The 21,897-nt window shown below is 47.6% G+C and overlaps 1 protein-coding gene across 1 annotated transcript in view; it reads left to right on the plus strand.

Annotated features, from left to right (window-relative positions):
• Nucleotides 1-21,897, plus strand: part of LOC119386432 (proteasome adapter and scaffold protein ECM29) — an 814,720-nt gene that overhangs the window by 628,048 nt on the left and 164,775 nt on the right. The window lies entirely within an intron of this gene.

Here is a 21,897-nt window from a genome sequence, read left to right on the forward strand (position 1 = left end):
TTCTCCTCGTCTGGTCTGTTGTTTTCGCCGGCGCTGTTCTACTACGATGGTTTGGCATGTTATCTCGATGAGGAACTTGCACTAGCATCACACTGCAGTGCACGTATATTTGGCTTCACCTTCATACAATGTAATGTGCTAAGTGTGGAAAAGGGTTGCTATATTTTCCGGGTGATAACAGGCTTTGTTCTGCATGTGTGTAGTTGCACATGCACACTATAATTACGAGCACTGGTATGATCGCTGGCATGTGGAAGCGGTACTGCAACCATTCAGAACTGCAGCCCTGAGAAGCAAGAAACAAAAGCATGTTGTTTTACCCCCTCTCAATGAAAATTCTGGAATAGATTTGAAAGGCCAAGACTCGTGTAGTCACCTCCCGGCAGGTATGGACAGTAAAAAAAATTGTGCCCTGTGGGTGTACAGCAAACCAAGCACCACCACCACAACTGGGAACCAAAACCAATATCACTGGTGCAGTGCTTTTATTTATGAGGTGTAGCATGTGGTTGGTTGCTGTAAGTCATTGCAGTATGTATGTTTGCTCCTGTTATGTCTACATTAAAATCACCAACTATAAAATCTGTAATCTCTTGTTTGAAGTTTATTAACATTATAAGAATACAAGTGGCATAGTTCATAAGTGTTACAGAAGGAGTTCCCAAAGTAAACACTGTCAGGGGGACCTCTTGTCGATATTGCATTGATTGAATACAGGGCAGGCAAGTGGTGAGCAATAGAAAAGCTTATTGGAAACATGAAATAGAAAAACAATAAAACAGGGAGCGTACATGAATTACAACAACTCTACAGAAAGCAAAAATATAATGCATAATAAACAGATCGATGTTATTTCTAAGTTTACAAGGCGTAGAACAATCCACACAACACAAAAGAAAGCCAGTAAATAATGCAATTACTATAAAAAATGACAATGAGGAATGACAGTGAAATAAAAAAAAATGAGAAAGGTGGTACAACAAAATGTTAGCAAAAAAATTTGACATAAATGTCTCATTAATTGTGCTTGAAATGTTATTATGTTGTTGTTTTTAAATGTTGTTTAACTCGCATGTTCTCATAAAATATTCATCTTACATTTTGGCAGTAACTGGATTTATATACATTGCAAAGCTTGGTGAGGGTACGTGGGTCTTAAAGGGACACTAAAGAGAAACATTAAATCACTTTAGACAGATAAATTATTCTTTCAGAACTCTGTTATTATTTTCACCATTTTAGCATAATTATTAGAATAGGAAATCAAGGTAAAAGTTTCCAGTTTGAATTTTGCGCCGAAACTTAGTGCATGAATAATGTGATGTCACAAACTTCGAAGTCTTTTTGCATATTTTGGCCACATTGGTTCAGTGAAATTTTCTGAAACCTAGTTGATACTTGTGTCGCACTGTCTTAAAACAAAGAAAGACGCACGGAAAAACACACACGTAGTACACAACACGAGTGCGAACTAATGACTGTTTATTTCATGAAGAAATGACAAATATATACAGGGTGAGAAAAAGGACACTGGTAGCGTTTGCAAAGCACACAGCAAGAGAAAAACCACCCAAATCATGCCTCAAGTCTGTCCATCTCTTTATGTCTGTGCAAATAGCAAAATTAGCTATTAGCTGTGCGAATAGCAAAATTTTTGGTGCGAGGCGAATTCGAATAATAAAGATGGAGTGCAAATTGAATGGAATAATTTTCGAATAATTTTCGAATATTTCTCAAGTACTCTTCGAATACTTCGAAGCGAAATTACAAAAAAAGCTTCAGAGAATCCCTAAGTATGTTCTTACGAGACAGGAACAATTACAAGTCACAAACATGGTCAAAGAACAGATTTTTTCCTAAGGGAGGATGCGGCTTTCGTATCGCGAAAAATAAAAAAAAAGATCGATTTTCGAAAATCACATTATCAGTTTCTGTAATCCTTTTCCTGATTCCAAAATATTGTCACTGAAAACTAGTAGAAGTGCGGTAGAAAAATTGTTGTGCTTGCCGAGGTGGGGAAAATTACTGCAGAAATCACAAAAAAAAAAGCTGCATTAAAAAAAATTATAGTTCCGTGACGGCGCAACCGGGCACCGCCATCTTGGGCTCGTCTGAAAGAGCATTTCTCCATCTTCAAATTTCTCGCTCCAGCTAGGTCCTCCATTCAGAAAAAAGCGTACAAAAAGCAAATGTTTGAAGTTCTTCTTGAGGCCTTCGATTGGCTGCGTCCACCATGTTGCCTCAGCACGCCTCACCATTGGTCCGATACTCACTCGTCTGCTCCTTGCACGTCGCGAGGTCATGGCTGTCAAAAATAGCTCTACTTAGTGACGCGTTCGCACTCGTTCTGTGTTCACAGATCGACGATCATTTAGAATATAATTACGCGTTAGTTTGGCAGCAGCAAGCGGAAGCTCAAGCATCAGATTACGATAGTTCGCCGCGCGCGTCACGAACATCGCAGACGTGCGTCTTGGACAAGCTGTTCTGCTTATCAGCATTTCACACCTCGTGACGAAGACCATCGCGAGACGACTCTTCGTACTCGCGATCGAGCATGACGTACTTTGAAACATCGGGTACCGCGGCCACAAACATTGTGACGTGGCTAGGCCTAACTCCGCTCATGGCACCTATGTACGAGACGAATCCGCATTTTGCGGGCAAGAACATTGCGCCTGCGGACATGCGAAGACAAAGAAATCGCAATGTGTTTCATCGCAAGCAACAAATCGCATCGCCCGCTGGTTCCTCGGAACCGCGGATGGGCATTTTACGCATCGGCAGTGGACGCCCCAGCAAGCTCGTCGCACAGCGACTGCTCGGGGCATCGGTGGAAGCGGCTAGCAGTTTCGCACGTCGGCGCCCCAAAACGCAAGACCAAGCATGCTGCACGCTGATTTAACGTCTTTATATTTATTTTCTGTTATTATAAACCGTTATTTTATTTTCCAGAAGTTCGAATACTTTGAATAGTAAAATTTCGATGCGAATCAAATTGAATAGCAAGCACTATTAGAAAAATATTCGAAAGTTGGAATATTTGCACACCCCTACTTATGTCTAAAGTTCTAACTTAGAAGTGTTATTTTTACAATGAACTTTAGACATAAGACATGGACAGACTTGAGGCATGACGTGGATGGCTCTTCTCTTGCTGTGTGCTTCGTGAATGCTACGGGTGTCCTTCTTTCTGTCACGCTGTATATATTTGTCATTTTTCATCAAATAAACAGTTGTTAGTTCGCGCTCACGTTGTGTTCTTTCTTTGGGTTCAGACAGCGTGTCACAAGTGTCAACTATGCACAACCAACTCTGGCCCTTCTTCTGAAACAACTTTGGGTCCCTTACAACACGCTGCTAATCATTTTCACCGATAAATGGTTACATAGGCTCCAGCAGAAGCCATCAAAATATGTGACATCACGGTAAGATGGTGCGAGGACTTCAAGGTAGTGTCGCTATAGGTGTATTCTTTGTGCTCATTTTCTCACTTCTTGAGGCAAGAGTGGTGCAGTCAGTATTGTGAAATCGTAATTTACTAATACAAGAAAAACCATTTTGTTCCTTTAGCGTCCATTTAGAGCAGTCCTTGTTTATTTTCAAAACAAATTCAATGAAAGCTGGCATGCTTGTTTGATTCCAAGAGCTCAGTTATCCTTTCTGTAGGCTCATTATTTCATTATAGAATTAATAAAACAACCTCTTTTTTTCTTAGTACCATAGCAAATAACCGTATCACAAAAAAAGAAATACGAAGGAGGTCAAGAGCCCCCCTTTCCTCAAATAGTCAAGGCCTTCAGCAAGTGCTCCCCACTGCCCTGAAAAAGATTTCTCGCTACAGGCCTGCTCACAGTATACCCATCACTACTCAAAAAGCACAAAGAAGTCGGTCCAACTCACAACACTTGACTCGAAGCAATAAAAAAAATTCAGCTAAAGTGGTTGCTTGGGCGAGTTGGTACGACATATTGGAGGGAAACAGCGCGAAAGACGAAGGCCGAGAAGGACACAAACAACAGCGATGGAAAAAAAATTCAGCATAGACCACTAATCGCCTACTGCTTCGCGTGACATTGACTCCCAGAATGAGTGGGATCTGCCGAATTTCTTCCCCCTTAAATACGCTGCACTGGCTTGCGTGATCTTGTTGAGCATTGGAGGAGTGGTGTGGCTAATTGGTCTGGTCCAGATGCCATGGGCGGTGGTACAGCAGCAGCCACATGGGGTACGGAATTCTTTCTTCGGGGCTCACAGATGGCAGCAGGCAAAGTGCCGTTGCGCTCTGTCCTTTGCTGACCGTGCCTGCGTCGATGCCCGGTGGCTCACCTTGCGAGAGTCTAGTACGAGCAGGCACCTGATTAAAAATTGCTTGAGGAGTCTCCGCTGTGACCATCTGTCCTCCCAATGCCGCTGTTACCCATGTGTTTACCATTTGACCCGTAGTTGTGGTCATGCAGGTGTATTCATGTGGGAGGTAGTCGCCAAGTACTACACCAGGGTGGCCAATCCTGCTGTGGTGAGGGAGTGCATTGCTGGCTGTGGTCACCAGTGAGGCTGCACCCCAGGCCTTTTACAGTGAAAGCTGTTATGAGATCATTTCACCGGCCGTTTTTGGCGCCGTAGTTGTCCGTCGCCGCCGCCGCCGGTGTCTGTAACCAGTATCGCTCGAAATAAGAAAAAAAAAACGAAATAAGAAAAAAAAATTCCAGGATGGAACGAGGTTCGAACCTGGGCCCTCTGCGTGGGAGCCCAGTATTCAACCTCTGAGCCATGCCGGTGCTTGAAACTGCTTTGCAAAAGGGGCCTATACGAGCTTCATGTCGGGAAGGAACCACATTAGCATATGCAATATAGTGTGGTAGAAGAGTAAAATAAGCACCAAGCGTCGCAGAACGCGAATTCTGTAACCAGGCATTACACAATGCGAATTGCGCAACGGGTAGGTTGTTGAATGCTTCCAACCCATTACAAAGGGCTCTGCTATAATTCTTCATCGTCATCAGACACAGCATCAACAAAGCGCGCATAATGCCTTACATGCGTTTAGCAGGTACCAACGCTCTCCGCAGAATGACGAAAAATGGCACAGTGCCTGCTGCCCTACTTCTAAAAAATTACAATGATTTATAGCGTAGTGGGTTCCTCGCAAGTGCACTTGTATTGGTTGCCGAGAAAGCCCATAAGCGCATGATCCACTTCCTCGGGGTCTCAGTAAAATTACAATGATTTATAGCGTAGTGGGTTCCTCACAAGTGCACTTGTATTGGTTGCCAAGGAAGCCCATAAGCACATGATCCATTTCCTCGGGATCTCAGTAAAGTTCTTCGCCCCCCCCCCCCTTTTCGTCTCTCTCCCACGTCAATGTATGTTATACATCATGATGGGAAAGGGAATAGCGACCGGGTGTCACCCAATGCAAATTACATATTTGGTGGGCCGTTTAAAGATTGCAACCCATTACAAAGGGCTGAGCCATAATTCTTCATCGTCATCAGTCGTCGCGTAAACAAAGTGCACATAATTCCCTACAGACGTGTAGCTGGTGCCTGGCTTCTCTGCAGAATGACGAATAATGGCTTAGTAGGTGCTTCCCAACATCACAAATATTGTGATTTATGGCGTAGTGGGTACCTTTCTAGTGTACTTGTATTGTAGCCTGAAGAGAGCTTAACGGGCTCTAGAAACGCCGCTCTTCCAGCTTTCGCTGTGACTGTGCTGCGGTTTCAGCGCAGGCCTGGCGTTTTTAGATGCGAAGTATCTTATGGCGGAGTTGAATCCGGTGGTGGTGGTGGTGTGCGGCGTGACCACCCTAACTGCGCATGTGCATACCCTCTCCATTCCCCCTCTCCCCCTCTCCACTTCCCCTCTCCCCTCCCCCTTTCCACTCTTCCTCTGAAATTCTCTCCTGCGCAACGCCGCGATGAGCACCAGCGCATGTGCGTCCCCTCCCCCTCTCTCTCCTCTTCTCTGCTGCCCCCCTCTCGCATGCCTGCCGACTGCGTTCCCCGCTCGCCCTGTGAGAATTAACGGCCAGGCTAGAGGGAAGATAAGATGCGCATAGCGTTCCTCTTCGCGTTCCATGACGCGAGGTCGGTAGCATGCCCAAAGAATGCCAACGGAACGCGATCGTGCAAGTTCTCCGGCTTCGCATTGCCTCATGGTCCCCTTTAGCGGGAAATGGTGTAATTTTTGCTCAATTCCATCATCACGCGGTTTTTTTTTTTTTTTAATCCGGTTGGGAATTGTCCAGCACCAGGATTCGAACCACGGACCTATTGCGTGCGAGGCTGATGCTCTACCACTACACAATTGCTGCAATCGCTACCAAAAAACCAGGCAAGATTTCGTACAGGCTTCTCAACAATAGACCATATTCATACTATCAATCAGGTGATAGAGAAATGCGTGGAATACAACCAACTCCTATACATAGCCTTCATAGATTACGAGAAGGCATTTAATTCGGTGGAGACATCAGCAGTCATGCAGGCACTGCGGAATCAGGGCATCGACGAAGCCTATATAAACATAATGGAAGAAATCTACAGCGGATCCACAGCCACTACAGTCCTCCATAAAGAAAGCGACAGAATCCCAATAAAGAAGGGCGTACAGCAGGGAGACGCGATCCAATGCTATTCACCTTGTCTTTACAGGAGGTTTTCAGGGCCCTAGATTGGGAAGAATTAGGGATAAGAGTTAATGGAGAGTATCTCAGTAACCTGCGATTCGCTGATGACATTGCATTGATGAGTAACGCGGGAGACGAATTACAGCCCGTGATTACTGAACTGGAGAGAGAGTGATTCGTGAAAGAAATGAAAAGGGGCGCTATTTTCTGCCTCCCGTCGTGGGGGCACGGCTCAGCGCCGCTGAACTGGATACGGAAAGTAGAAGAGTAGGTCTGAAAATTAATATGCATAAAACTAAAGTAATGTGGAACGATCTTGGCAGAGAACAGCGCTTTGTGATAGGTGGCGAGACACTGGAAGTTGTAATGGAGTACGTCTGTCTACTTAGGACAGGTAGTAACCGCGGAGCCGAACCATGAGAGTGAAATAACTAGAAGAATAAGGATGGGATGGGGCTTATTCGGCAGGCATTATCAAATCATGAATGATAATCTACCACTATCCCTCAAGAGGAAGGTATATAACAGCTGCATCTTACCGGTACTTACCTACGGAGCAAAAACCTGGAGACTTACAAAGGGGGTTCAACTTAAATTGAGGACGACGCAGCGAGCGATGGAAAGGAAAATGATTGGTGTAACCTTAAGAGACAGGAAGAGAGCAGAGTGGGTCAGGGAACAAACGGGGTTAAGGATATCATAGTTGAAATCAAGAAGAAATGGATATGGGCCGGGCACGTAGCACGACGGCAGGATAACCAGTGGTCATTAAGGGTAACTGACTGGATTCTAAGAGATGGCAAACGCGTGAGGGGGAGACAGAAAATTAGGTGGGTAGATGAGATTAAGAAGTTTGTAGGTATAACGTGGCAGCAGAAAGCACAGGACCGGGTTGATTGGTGGAACATGGGAGAGGCCTTTGCCCTACACTGGGTGTAGACAGGCTGATGATGATGATGATCTGGTCATGCACAACACAGTCCACTGGAGGCAACCACTCATCGTTTTCTTTTTTAGCTTTAGGCATACAGGCATGATCATACGTGGTACCCCTGCGTCATTTCTGATGGAGAGTCTCCAATTTTCTGAGGAGTCCTCCTGTAATTGAACAGCTTTCCGCCACCCTTGATTGCCCTGAGTGCTCTCTCCATTTGACTGGGGATGAAAAGGGCCGGCTCTTGGAGGCATAATGTTGTTCCTGTCAGCAAACGTCGCAAACACGTGGCTGGTGAACTGCACTCCATTATCAGACACCAGGGTTCTTGGTACACCGAAATGGCTAAATATGTCCTGTAAACAGTAAACGGTGGTTGCCCCGAAGTAGCCTGGTTCACTGGCACCACTTCTATCCATTTTGTGTGGGAATCCACTACCACAAAAACCATTTTACCTTCTATTAGCCCTGTAAAGTTGAAGTGAACCCTAGACAATCTCTCTTGCGTTTACAGCCACACCTGACGGATCAAAATGCATAAGTGCCTTCATGTCCTTAGGACATTGCTTTGCCTTACTAAATTCAGAGTACCACTGCCACCGCACATTCTTTTCCAACAACTCGTACAATGTAAATAATCTTTCTGACATGTTTGGCAAAAATTTTCAATAAATGGTTATCATGCCAAGGAACGAATGCAACTCGTTTAAGTTTGCGTGACTAGGCGCATAATATCTAGTTGGGTGGTGGCCAGCTTGGTCAATGCGGTGGTGCCCCAGATAAGTGTTAGATGGCTGGCTAACTTACACTTATGTTCCCTGAACCACTCTCACTCACTTTGTCATCGCCCGAACTTCACCCAAGTAACACCAGGTAGGCTAGACAATATGGCATCAGTTTTTCCTTGAAGAAGTGCTGGAGAGGAAGATGCCGTATAAAAGCCTATGACAACAGAACAGGCACAGGCCTTTATGAGTGTCAACAATGCAAAGGCACCGGGTTGTTTGCACCTCGCACGTCGAGCGTAACGAATAACTGGCCTAATGACGCAAGATATCTTGAATTACTGGCAGTAGTTACTGCTCCATGGTGCAAGCAGGATATAGAGTAGCTTTAAAGGACCCCTGACACCAAAATTGAAACCTCGAGATGTTTGTGTTGTTTGACTTTCCTGTATAGGGGCGCACATCTGACCAATTATTAGTGACGAACGTTGCCTTAAAGATATCTTAATTTGGTTTTAAAGTAAGCGTGAGTGCTCACTTGAGTTGGCTGCACCTTGCGACATCCTGGTATGACGTAGATAGAGGCCCCGTGTGACGTTCCACGAGTAAAGCAAGTATTGTGGACGTCACAGAAGGTTTGCGGGGCGCACGTGCACAATACGACGACTGGCACCCGGCGAGGCCTATTGTTCCTCACCCCTCTGGCTCTGTTGTCGGGCTGCTCTGGAGGTAGTTTTCGTGAGGGGACACGCGCTTAACAGGTTTAACCCATACCGAGGCACCCACATACTTTCAATCTCTACCGCGCGCGGGGCCCCGATTTGAAAACCGCGCTGTCAACGTCACCACAGCTTGAGTGCACGTGGTCTTTGACGCTCCCCTGCATGGGGCGCCAGTTTCTTGTGGTTTTTAGGCGGGCGTTTTGAAGTGATGCTAAAATGGTCACAATTAACTACGCTAGAATTAGTTGTACGATACCCTAGAGCATTTACGATTTAATTTAGAGATTACCAGACACAAAGCTACAAATTACAGCAAAAAAGTCACCAACGAAAATTTCGCTGTCAGGGGTCCTTTAATATCGCCTCATATTCTGATTGAGTCATTCTTTTTTAAGAACAGGCATCAAGGCTCGTAGCCATGACAGCAAGTTGTGTCTAAGAAAGAACTATGAGCTCTTAAATTCCGCGTTCATCCATAGTGGAGGTCTCGTTTTGGCAGACTTGATGCCTTCAGGTATGATGCGAGGGCTTATTCTTCAGCTGTCAGCTCGTTAAAGAGCTCACCTGGTATGTGACACCAGCTGGCAAGAAAAGAGTGTTCCACACTCACCATCATGGCTAACGCTTGCACATTTTCAAGTGCAGAAATGCCCGATAAAATGGACGGGAGGGCTGCCGTAGCTCAATTGCTGGAGCATCAGGCACCTTTTCCCAAGGTTCCATTCCTGCCAGCGTCCACTTCAATTTCTTCACATTTAATAGGGGTGTGCGAATATTCGAAATTTTCGAATAACGAATCAAATAGTACACATTATTCGAAATGCCGAATACTTTTCAAATATTTTTCGAATACTTTTCGAATAATCAGCACCAACGGGAAAACCACGAAACAACCTAACTTTGGAACAACTAAAGGTTGTTTTTCTTCTTTTAACCACTAAATTACCATTGTGCACGTAGCCCAAGCTTTTACGAGACTACCGACACTATACAGACTACCGGATGAAGGCTCTTACTCAGATTTTACCATGCTGCAGCTGCATCGCACTAACCAGTTCCTGTCTCCGAAGGTGGAGAATACGACTGCATTCAGCTTCATGAATAACAACGGAAGCAAGTGTTGCGTTTTTGTAAATTGTTCTAGCCTTCAACACTGATGTTTACATGCTTTTGGTGCCGAGGTCCATGTTATGGTGGCAGGTTCATCTGTTTCATTACATCTTTAGCTGTATACGTTGTGTTCGGTTTGAAGTTATTGAGTTTGAATTTTTTTTTCTGAATTTTATTTAAATGCAGGAGACAGTTGACTGCTGTAGTCACTGCCATATACAAGCTTACCTCGGTTATCATAATTGAGGTATTTTGAGTCCGTGAATATTTTTTCCAAATGAAATGTTGTGGAGTTGTACAAATGTTTTGAAAGTGGTTGTCTTACTATTCGAAAACTATTCGAATAGCATTCGAATCCTATTCGTATTCGGTTCGGTGTCATCACTATTCGATTCGTATTCGATTCAGTTCCAAAATTCACTATTCGCACACCCCTACATTTATATCCTAATTGCTACAATGCAGTTAAAGAACTACAAATAATGTCCCCTATACTTTCCTTGGCCTGTGTCTAGTGAGCCCTGGATTCATTGCCCTTCTTTTGTTGTGCCTCTGTTTGGTGGCACTCACTTGCTGTGCCGTTCTCATGCTTCCTCAAACCCCGCACTTCAGTGGGTAACACTGCCACGAGGAACCTAAACCAACTCGCCCACATTGCTATTTTCTTTTTTTTTTTATTGTGAAGAGTCTCTAAATGTGTGTGCACATGCACACTCGCAAAACATTGGTAGGCTTCAGTTAGCAGGCCTTCAAGGCTGTGCAATGCAAGCTTAGAAGCACACGTTGTTGGGCTAGTCGGTTCATGTTCTTTGCGCTCCCCTTAACCCTCCTCTTGTGTTTTCTTTCTGCGAAATAGCCACATCCGTGGCTTCTGAAAAAAAAAATGCAAGCATAGCATCATTAAATGTGCGCTGTTTTAGCAGGGACGATGGTGAAAAATCAGGTACCATATATCCTTTTAATTTGATATTGTGGCAGACATAGGAATAGATGGGAAGGAGAAGAGCAGATGTAGACTCCAAAAATGCTATTTTGAAAAATTGATTTTTGATAATTTTTTCTTCTGGAAACACATGTCCTCCCTTAACATTCTATCGTGTGTGGTGTATACCCACATATCACAGGCCAGGGTATGCTGTTATATGGCAAAAGTAGGAGGGCATTATTACTTATTATCATTATTTGTTATTATTATTAGCCGATATGCCCATTTTGCTAGCTGTTACTCAATTTGAAGGTGCCCGTCTTTCATTGACGATAGTTATTATGCGATCGGCACCATGAAAAATATTAACCAACTAGAGGCTTCATTGTAATACCGTTTAGGTGTGGCAAACTGATTTGCCTAGTCGTGCCTGTCATCATCGACAGCAGTTGTTCAACCCAAACATTCTTTTATTCTCTCCACTGCATGGCACTGTGCTCCACACACACACAAAACCATGTTTCCTTCTATCACTGCCACTCTTGTACCATCCTTCAGGCCAATTGCATGGTTCACCTTCCAGAACTGCCTCGTCTCCTCATGCCATCACTCTCTCCTTGCAACTCTGCCCCCTGCCAGAAGGAAGAGGTTCGTGGTAGAGCACAACGTCCTGCTGTCTTGAAATGAGCCAATTGTAGCCTCACTGCTTGACTGCACAATATGTCCCACACAGCTGTGGTGCCAACTTGGCAAAGACACTCTTGGCCACAAGGAGCACAAAGTTGCCATCTTTAAAGGGCTACTGACACAAAAATTTTCACTTGTCGTTTTCTTGTGTTAAATGAAAGGCCCAGCACTCAGGAGCCTAGAAAATGCTGTGCTAAGCATGAGTGCACCCTGAAAAAGTAATTACAGTGTGTTTTTAAAAGCTAGTTTCGGTTCCTACTGTACATCACAACACGGTATGAGCTTCTCTTTACGCACAAGATATCGTGACGTTTCCATGGCTGCTCCTCACCGTGGCTTCTTTGGTGATGCAAAAGCGGCCGTTCGGGAAGTTTTGGTACCTGACGTCATCCCAACTAATTAGACTGCTGTGTCAAGTCACCAGAATTAGTACTGTAGCCCGACGCCTAGCTAGTGTCGATGCCGGTAGGTACACCATGAGAAAATTGACTTAAATATCAAAATAAAATATCTTATCAGAATTTGCTGAGCTTCATTCTTGCTCAGAGCCATTTCTGTTTACAGGGGATTTGCATGGCAAGGTAAACTCGCCTTAGAAAAATGGTGTCAGTACAAGAGCACTACACGGCCTCAGGCCTACCCGAAAACCCGGCGGGTGAAGTGGTTTTCACGGCAGGCCCGGGCCGGGTTCGGGCCTGAAGCTCCAGGCTTAGGGTCGGGCCCAGGTTTGAGGTGGCCGGCTCGGGTCGGGCCAGGCTTGGACTTTGCTCAGTTCTTAAAATTGCTCCACATACCTTGCACATATATGTTCCATATAAAGAATCTAAAAAAAATGCTTTTTTCACGTGGGGCAAACTATTTGGAGAAGTTTCATGAGGGACAAGGACTGAACTTCTTTTGCTTTTTTCATGTGGGACAACTTGATTTATCTGAAATGCAGGGTTGCCATATTTGGCTACTTTACGCCAAATTGGCTACTTTTAAGAGGCCGCGGCGACAAAAAAATGACGTTGGCTACTTGGCTACTTTTTCGCTATTGTTGTGGCACTGGCATCAACAGCTAATATACGCTAAAACCTAGCACGACCATAAAAAAATCAGTGTGCATTTACAATGCCGGCTGTGGCTCCCTTGGTGTAATGACTTTTGTGTACTCTGTATACCGGAAGCAATTGCGTGCGCCCGAAACGCGTCACGGCCGCCATGATTTTCATATTCATCTAGATTAGGCACGCTAACGTAGCTAGCGGGGGACTCGCTGAGGCTTTCTAGCCGCTATCCACCTCGAGCACTGCTGTTTTGAGCTGTACAGGTGGCGCCACTTACGGCAATCATTGACGAAAAGTGGGCGCGCGTGGCTCATAGAAGCCTTGAGCAAAGCGAATGCTACTTGCTGTTTTAGCATTCATTTTTCAGTCTGGTTTGATATTTGCGCTGCCGACGCTGCTGCCCTAGACAACCATGACGTTTGTTACGTCAATTTTTCTATTTTATTTGTTTGAACATGACGGACCACTTTTCTTATTACTATGCACTGCATGCGTATCTTACGTGCATGCGTCTAAGCTGTTGTTTGTATGATCTGTTAACACAGACGAAATAAAGGCTTTTGCAACATAAAACAGACTTCTTGTTTTATTGAACACCCTAAACAGTACAACAATGCATATTATGGTGTATGCCCGCTTAGGAAAGACACAAAACACACGCGTTTTTATCTCACCCAGCACTTAACTATACAGCTAATTATGCCTAGAAAACCGAAAGCAAACTTCTTTAACATTGTAACAAGCGTCACGCAGCTGCATAATAATGTGTGAAGGTACTAGAGCAAATGGCCAACATTCACACAGGGCTTTCTTTACAATGTTGTTTTGTGTCCTGCTGTCGGGTCGTGCAGGGCCTGGAGGACTTCTGGTCGCAATTCTGAAGGCACCACGAGAAGGTGCTTGGCTCGAAGTGGTGAGAAGTTCTTCTTTTGGAGAACACCGTTGCGTAAGAAAAACGACGCCAGTGCTCGCTTGAATACTTTCGGAACGACAGCGGTCTTGCCTTCGAGGTATTCCATAAGGCCTCTAAGTGCCGGTTCGGATCGCTGTTGTTCAGCGAAGTCGTCGGCACCTATGGTTCCCAAAAAGTAGTCATTATCCTCGTCGTCTCTCGGCGGCGGGTCCACGGGGCCACAAGACAGGCAGTCGGCGTCAGAGTGTTTTCTTCCGGACTTTTAAACGATGGTAATGTCGAATTCTTGAAGTCTCAAGCTCCATCGTGCGAGGCGACCTGAAGGGTCCTTCAAGTTAGCTAGCCAACACAGGCCGTGGTGGTCGCTCACAACTTTGAAGGGCCTGCCGTAAAGATAGGGGCAAAACTTTGATGTAGCCCAGATTATGGCAAGGCACTCCTTTTCTGTCATGGAATAGTTGGCTTCCGCCTTTGATAGCGACCGGCTAGCATAGCTGATTACCCTTTCCAATCCATCAGTCCTCTGCACAAGAACGGCGCCGAGTCCTACATTGCTTGCGTCGGTGTGCACTTCTGTTTGGGCGTATTCGTCGAAATGCATGAGTAACGGAGGCGTCTGCAGGCGTCGTTTTAGTTCTTGAAATGCTTCCTCCTGCGGTGTTTCCCACTTGAACTCGACGTCGGTCCTGATGAGGTTAGTAAGTGGCTCGGCGATGCGGGCAAAGTTTTTGACGAATCGCCTGTAATAGGCTCACAGGCCGAGAAATCGACGCACGGCCATCTTGTCGGCAGGTGGCGGGAATGTAGCGATGGCGACTGTCTTCTGCGGGTCAGGGTGTACTCCGGACTTGCTTATCACGTGTCCCAAGAACAAGAGCTCCTCGTACGCAAAGCGACACTTTTCTGGCTTCAGGGTGAGTCCGGAGCTCTTGATTGCTTGAAGTACAGCTTCAAGTCGCCGTAGGTGTTCGTCGAAGTTTGAAGCAAACAGAACGACGTCGTCCAAGTACACGAGTCTGCCACTTCAAGCCAGCCAGTACTGTATCCATGACACGTTGGAAAGTCGCGGGTGCCGAGCAAAGACCAAAGGGCATGACCTTGAACTCGAAAAGGCCGTCTGGTGTTATGAAGGCAGTCTTTTCTCGGTCTCTCTCGTCGACTTCGATTTGCCAGTAGCCGGTCTTGAGGTCCATCAACGAAAAGTACTTGGCGTTGTGGAGTCGATCTAAGGCGTCGTCTATTCGTGGGAGAGGGTACACGTCCTTCTTCGTGACCTTGTTCAGGCGACGATAGTCGACGCAAAAACGTAGGGTTCCATCCTTCCTCACTAACACCACAGGTGACGCCCACGGACTCTCGGACGGCTGGATGATGTCGTCGCGTAGCATTTTGTCGACCTGTTTCTTGACGGCCTCGCGTTCTCGCGTCGAAACTCTGTACGGGCTCTGACGGATTGGTCAGGCACTTTCTTCTGTTATGATGCGATGTTTCGCGACTGGGGTCTGTCGAATTCTTGACGACGACGAGAAGCACTCCTTGAATTGTAGTAGCAGGGCTTTTAGCTGGTCTTGCTTGTGCTTCGGGAGGCTCGGGTTGATATCAAAATCTGGTTGGGTTCGTCGATCCGTCGAAGCAGGTTCGGTAGCATCGAAGAGGGTGAAAGCATTGCTGGCGTCCACAAATTCGGGTATGTAGGCGACCGTCGTACCAATGTTGTGGTGCCTATATTCGTGGCTGAAGTTGGTCAGCACTACCTTTTTGCTTTGCCATCACGCAGCTCGGCTATGCCTCTTGCGACGCAAATCTGACGGTTCAGAAGGTAGGTTCTGATCGCCCTTGATCAGGGGCGTAGCCAGGGGGGGGTCTCACCTCACCCCTCCCCCGAAAATTTTCAGTTTTGCTTGCGTATATATAGACGCGCACATACAAACGCACGCGCGAACATACATAAAGTATGGTTGAACCCCCCCCCCCCCCCCGAAAAAAATTTCTGGCTACGCCCCTGCCCTTGATGACACCTTCAAGGTCTGCGGGTTCTTCGGTGCCGACGGAAATCACGATGCTGGAGAGAGGCTGAACAGTGACGTACTCTTCTATGACATTCAATACGGGGTTTCCTGGCGTCGTGTGTGGTGGCAGCGCTTTTTCTGAGGTTAGTGTTATTGACTCAGACCTCAGATCGATGACAGCGCCGTGGTGGCTTAGGAAGTCCATCCCAAGTATCACATCCCTGGAGCATTGCTGTAAGATTACAAAGCTCGCAGGATAAGTCCGGTTATTGATAGTGACTCTTGCGGTGCAGACTCTAGCCGGAGCTATTAGATGGCCCCCAGCGGTCTGGATTTCGGGGCCTTGCCAAGCGGTCCTAACTTTCTTCAATCTTTTGGCAAATGGTCCACTGACGACGGAATAGTCGGCACCAGTGTCGAAGAGAGCGGTGACGTTGTGGCCGTCGAATAGTACGTCAAGGTCGCTAATCCGTCGTCTTGCGTTGCGGTTAAATCGCAGCATCGGGTCACGACTAGGTCGGCTTGTCCTGCTGCTTCTACGTCGCGCCAACAGGTCTTCTTCAGGGACCGAGGTTTCGTCGTCAGGGCTAAGTCTGGTTTGCGTCATGCTCTTGAGATTTCGTCGCGGCGTCGTCGTCGGCGGTGGAGGATCTTATTTCGTCGTACAGCAACCGCACCTCCATCGGTTGCTGCCCTTAGTTTTTCGGATACGGGCTAGGTGACCGGCCCCGGGTTGGGCCAGTGTACTGGCGGCGCTGCGGTGAGGCATAACGGCCTGGCGACGGCGAACGGGAAGGTTGTCAGGGCGTCCACTGCGTTCCTGCGAGGTAGTCGGCGATGTCGCGTGGTCTTCCACCCCGCAGTGGACGCGGCGCGTCAATGGCGAACCCACGCAGTCCCATCTGTCGGTACTGGCAGCGGCGATAGGTGTGGCCAGCTTCACCACACTGGTAGCAGAGTGGGCGGTGGTCGGGGGCACGCCAAACGTCGGTCTTCCTCGGCGTGTTGCTGGCCGGCTGGCGGGCGGTATGACGTTGGTGGTGGCGGCGGTGGTGCCTGGCGGTGGAACTGCTGGGGCGGCGCGGCGTCTTGACGTGGGCAAGGAGGGGGGGGGGGGGGGGGGGCGTTGCGTCGGGCTGCACCAGCGTAGCTCATTGCTTGCAGCTGCGGCTGCGCTGACTCGGGGATGCCCAGCGACTGCTGGATTTCCTCTCGGACGATGTCTGTGATTGAGGCAGCTTGAGGCTGGCGTGACGGGAACATTCGGCGAAGTTCTTTGCGCACTACAGCCCTTATGGTCTCGCGCAGGTCGTCGGAGCCGATGGCTTGAACCGCTGTGCTGTCTTGGATCAAGCGGCGCTTGTACTGCCGGATTCGCATTTCCAGCGTCTTCTCGATGGTCGTGGCTTCTGAGACGAATTCCTGGATGGTATTCAGTGGATTTCTCATAAGTCCAGCGAATAGCTGTTCCTTTACTTCTCCCATGAGGAAATGAACCTTCTTCTCCTCTGGCATGTTGGGGTCAGCGTGGCGGAACAGCCGGGTCATTTCTTCCACGAAGATGGTCACGTTTTCGTTCGGGAGTGAAACCCATGTCTCTAGCAAGGTTGCGGCCCTTTCCTTTCGGATTACACTCGTGAACGTCTCCAAAAAAGCACTCCGAAAGAGATCCCAGGTTCGAAGTGTGGATTCCCGGTTCTCGAGCCATGTCCTTGCTGCTTCTTCCAGGTAGAAGTACACGTGGCGCAGCTTGTCGTCGGCGTTCCAGTTGTTAAATGTTGCGACCCTTTCAATTCGTCTCCAGTCAGGTTTCGGGGTCTTCACATGGCGAACCACCGAATGACGGCGGCTCCCTGGGCGGTTGCATCACTATTGCGGCAGGGTTCGGTGCGGCCGTCATCGTGCCTGTTGTCTTTGTCGCCGTGGCTTTTGTCTTGTCCGGTAGGGGTCCGTATTGGGGGGGTACTCCTTTATGTCTGCAGCTAGCTCACTGTTGCACGAGGTCTTCGACGTCTTCTTCACGCTGTGGGCTTGGTTCCCGGCTCTTCGTAGGTGTCCGGAACATCAAGGAAGCAGCACCTCCACCAGATGTCACGTGGTCGTGATGTCGATGAAGCCAGCAGTCGGCGTGTCGAGATGAAACTGTTTATTTGGCCGAACTTGTAGCCGGGAAACTAAAACTCAAACTACAGTAGAATCTCGATGATACGATCACGGCTAATACGAATTTCGGGATGATACGAATTTTTCTGTGGTCCCGGCCAAGGCCCATTAATTTACAACGTGCTTGAGTACGGTTGTTACGAACTGATTTTTGACCCGCGTCGTTTGATACGAATAAACGCCGCCCCACCCAACGCAACGTTGGCCCCACCGACGGCCGCGGAAGATAGCAGCGTGCACTTACGGCGCTGGAATGCGTGCGGCGCCGCCGGTTTGGCACGTTGCCAGCGCCGCCGGCGAGCAGCGCGCGACAGCCTCCAAGATCTGCGTGTATCGGAGGCCGGAGTGTGCCTTTTGCTTTCTCTTGAAGATTACAGATGGCGCTGGCCACGTTTTTTTTTTTTCTTGGTGCGGAGGCAGGCCGGCAGGCGGAGACGCCGGAGAGGGAGAGGCACGGCCCGCGGGAGCTTCTTTCTTCTATGCGTGCCGTCGGACAGAGTGGTTGTGGTTGCTGTGCTCGAGCCCGCGTTCTTGCTTTGTTGTGATAGTGCCTTTTTTGCCGAGTGGCAGCAAGCTATGTCTCGCAAGCGGAAAGCCCTCTCCTTTAAGGAGAAACTGGACATTCTTCGAAAGGTCGATGAGGATCCCAAAAGAAAACGCACGGAGTTGGCTAAGGAGCTAGGCCTCGCAACGTCGACATTAAGCACAATTGTTGGACAGCGGGACTCAATAATGAAGAATGTGCTTTCATTTAACGTCAACGCGAGGCAAGCGAAGACAGCCCAACACGTGAAGCTTGAAGAAGCTCTTCTGACCTGGTTTAAGGAGGTTACTGCAGCTGGTGTGAACATCGATGGCAAAGTGTTGCGTGAGAAAGCCGACGAGATCGCACTTGCTCTGCGCATCGACGGATTTCAGGCCTCAGGTGGGTGGCTGCACCGTTTCAAGACGAGACACGGTCTCGTTTACAAAAGCGTCTGTGGGGAAGCGAAGAAGGCTGACGAGACCGTTGTTAGCGACTGGCTCGCGAAGCTGCAGTCACTCATCTCTGGGTATGAGCCTCGTGATGTTTTTAACGCAGACGAGGCTGGCCTGTTTTTTAACCTTCAGCCTGAGAAGAGCCTTTGCTTAAAAGGCGAAGCGTGCCAAGGAGGCAAGAAAAGCAAAGAGCGAATAACGGTGCTTTTGTGCTGTAACGCAGACGGGTCGGAGAAACTTAAGCTGACGGTAATTGGCAAATCCCAAAAGCCTCGGTGTTTCAAGCGCGAGAGCCATTTGCCGTGCGTCTATCGCGCAAACAAAAAGGCGTGGATGACGGCGGCCCTGTTCGAAGAATTTCTGTCGCTCCTTGACAGAAGGATGGCCTGCAAGAATCGGAAGATTGTTTTGATTCTTGACCAGTGCGCCGCCCACCCGAGGCAAGTAACGCTCCAAAACGTCAAACTGATCTTTTTGCCCGCAAACACGACGACGCACCTGCAACCGCTTGACGCTGGAATAATAAAAAACCTCAAGCATCATTTCAAGGGCCTTCTTGTGCGCCGCCTACTTGCCAATATTGACAGAAAACACGAAGGCGACCTGCGAATAAGCCTCCTGGACGCCATCCATTTTATCGCTATGGCTTGGGATCGAGTAACGCCGACTACCATAGCAAACTGCTTTGCGAAATGCGGCTTCTTCAGGAGTTCCGAAGAGGTGCCCTCAGAGCAGGAAGAGCCAATTGACGGTTGGGAACTGCTTGATGCTGGGTGTACAGCTGAAGACTTCTGCACGGCGGATGACAACCTCGCCACTTGTGGTGCGCGCACGGTGGAGGATATTGTTGAGGAGGCCACATGCGAGGTTGCCGATTCCAGCGATGATGGCGACAACATAGACGAGGGCGATGGTGAAGGACCACCACCGGCGGCTGAAACGCTGCACGCGCTCGACGTCCTGAGGCGTGCTATGGCCGCTGATGAAATCAGCGACGACACGTGCACGCGTTTTTACGGATTTCAAAGAAGTCTGCTGAGTGACTTCGCGAAAAAAAAGAAGCAGAAAGACATTAGAGATTTTTTCTGCAAGAAATAAATGTTTTTTTTATGTGTTCCTAAAAATGAGTTTGCCTCTGACTGTTAATATAGCTAGTTTTACATGTGTTTCGGTGATACGAATTTCGGCTAATACGAATATTTTTCGTGACCCCGCGGGATTCGTATCATCGAGATTCTTACAGCAATACACGCTGTACACTGATAGCGGCGAACTGGTCGTCAGCCGCCGATAATCTGCTCATGGCTGAGGCGCGCCGTCTTTTATGCATCATGCATCGAACTTTCCAGTCTTATCACTGGTGGTCACGCAAGCTCCGGATTAATCCAGACTACTCGTGTCCTGCGCGCAATCTTAACAAAATGATCTACTACAATCGCAAAGCTTCACGAACAGTGCGGCACGGTCAGCATTGAGCGTTGCTAACCGTCCTTGCTGGTCAAACCCGAATACATCAAAATAAAACAGGAAGTGGGCGTGGCAATATTTTTGTATATTTAAGTGTTAGAACGGAGTGATAATTCAGCTAAACTGAAATGACGTTTGGCTACTTTTCTGGCTCCAAAATAAAGTAACGGCTTCTAGTTGGCTACTGTTCTGGCTACTTTGCTTAATTTCATGGCTCTTTTTCTCTTCGAGGATCTGGCAACCCTGCTGAAATGGGTGAGCTAAAAGTACAGTATACAGAACACTGTACTAAAAGTAAATAGACCTGGCACTTCTATAGTTGAAATCTCACTATTCTGTGCTTCATTAATTGCATTCCTCTTATTTTATATCCCAAATGTTATTTTTATAATCGGAATAATAAATGTAATAAAATAAAGTGATATCGATAACTTATCATCGTAACAGCGATCACAGTGCTCCGAAGCGGGGCAACTTCTTGAAAATTCCAGCAGTCCACGAAAACAAAAGGTCTGCACGGAGTCTCGTTACATATAAAATCACTATAAAGTCATTCTTTTTTCGTGACTCCGTCACGGCTCCCAGTCACGGTGTAAGATACAAACATTTTAGGTGGGGACACTCGCGAGACACGATCGACCAGATAAGGTAACAGCGACGCGCGTCCGTCGGACCGCAGCGGATATCTATCGGCAAGTAGACGCAACTTGAAGACAGGAAGAGGCGTTGCTATAACAAGCGGCCCTTCGCGGGAAACTGGAAGTTAGTGACACATGGGCATTGTTCCTGATTACTCTTCTCTCTAAGCATGAGGGGTGGTTAGGGACGCGCGGCAAGCATGGTCTCTAAAAGGGTGTAAATTTGAGCTTGTTGGCTTGGCTTCATAGCAGGGAACAGCGCAGAAACACGAGACAAGAGAGGTGACAGGACTTGGCGCTGGCTAACAACATGAGCGTTTATTTCGTAAGTGCACAAATATATACGCTTTTTGGGAGAAGGAAATAAACAAAAGAGAGAGGGGGGAAGTCAACGCATGCGTCCCAACTAGTCCATGACGGTGCTATGATCACGTGCGGAGATACTTAATTTCCTTGTCGGTTAGTGCGATCGATGGTGTGCTTACACATGATGGTCCAATGGAATAAATTGCGAGTGCTTCATAGATTTCGCGGGCACGGCTATTACGATATCTGCGCAAGATGCGCGTCTGATCAAAATTAGGACTGCAGCCACAGTCGGCACAGTGAATAGCTAAATTGCTTCCAGTACGCGCCTTGAGGTTGTTCTTGTGTTCTCGCAGACGGTCGTTGATGCAGTGGCCCGTCTGCCCAACGTAAAGCCCTCCGCAGGACGTAGGTACCTCGTAGATCACTTCAGTCTTGCAAGGCACAAACTGTGTTGCATGATGCTTCTTGCAAGTGGAAGGACTTTGGCGAGGGGCATTCACCTTCCTGCACAATGAGCCCAGCTTTATCGGTGCCGATAAAGTGGCTGCAGTCCTAATTTTGATCAGACGCGCATCTTGCGCAGATATCGTGATAGCCGTGCCCGCGAAATCTATGAAGCACTCGCAATTCATTC

This window comes from Rhipicephalus sanguineus, chromosome 3 (genome assembly GCF_013339695.2).
Source record: "Rhipicephalus sanguineus isolate Rsan-2018 chromosome 3, BIME_Rsan_1.4, whole genome shotgun sequence".
NCBI classification, from domain to species: Eukaryota; Metazoa; Arthropoda; class Arachnida; order Ixodida; family Ixodidae; genus Rhipicephalus; species Rhipicephalus sanguineus.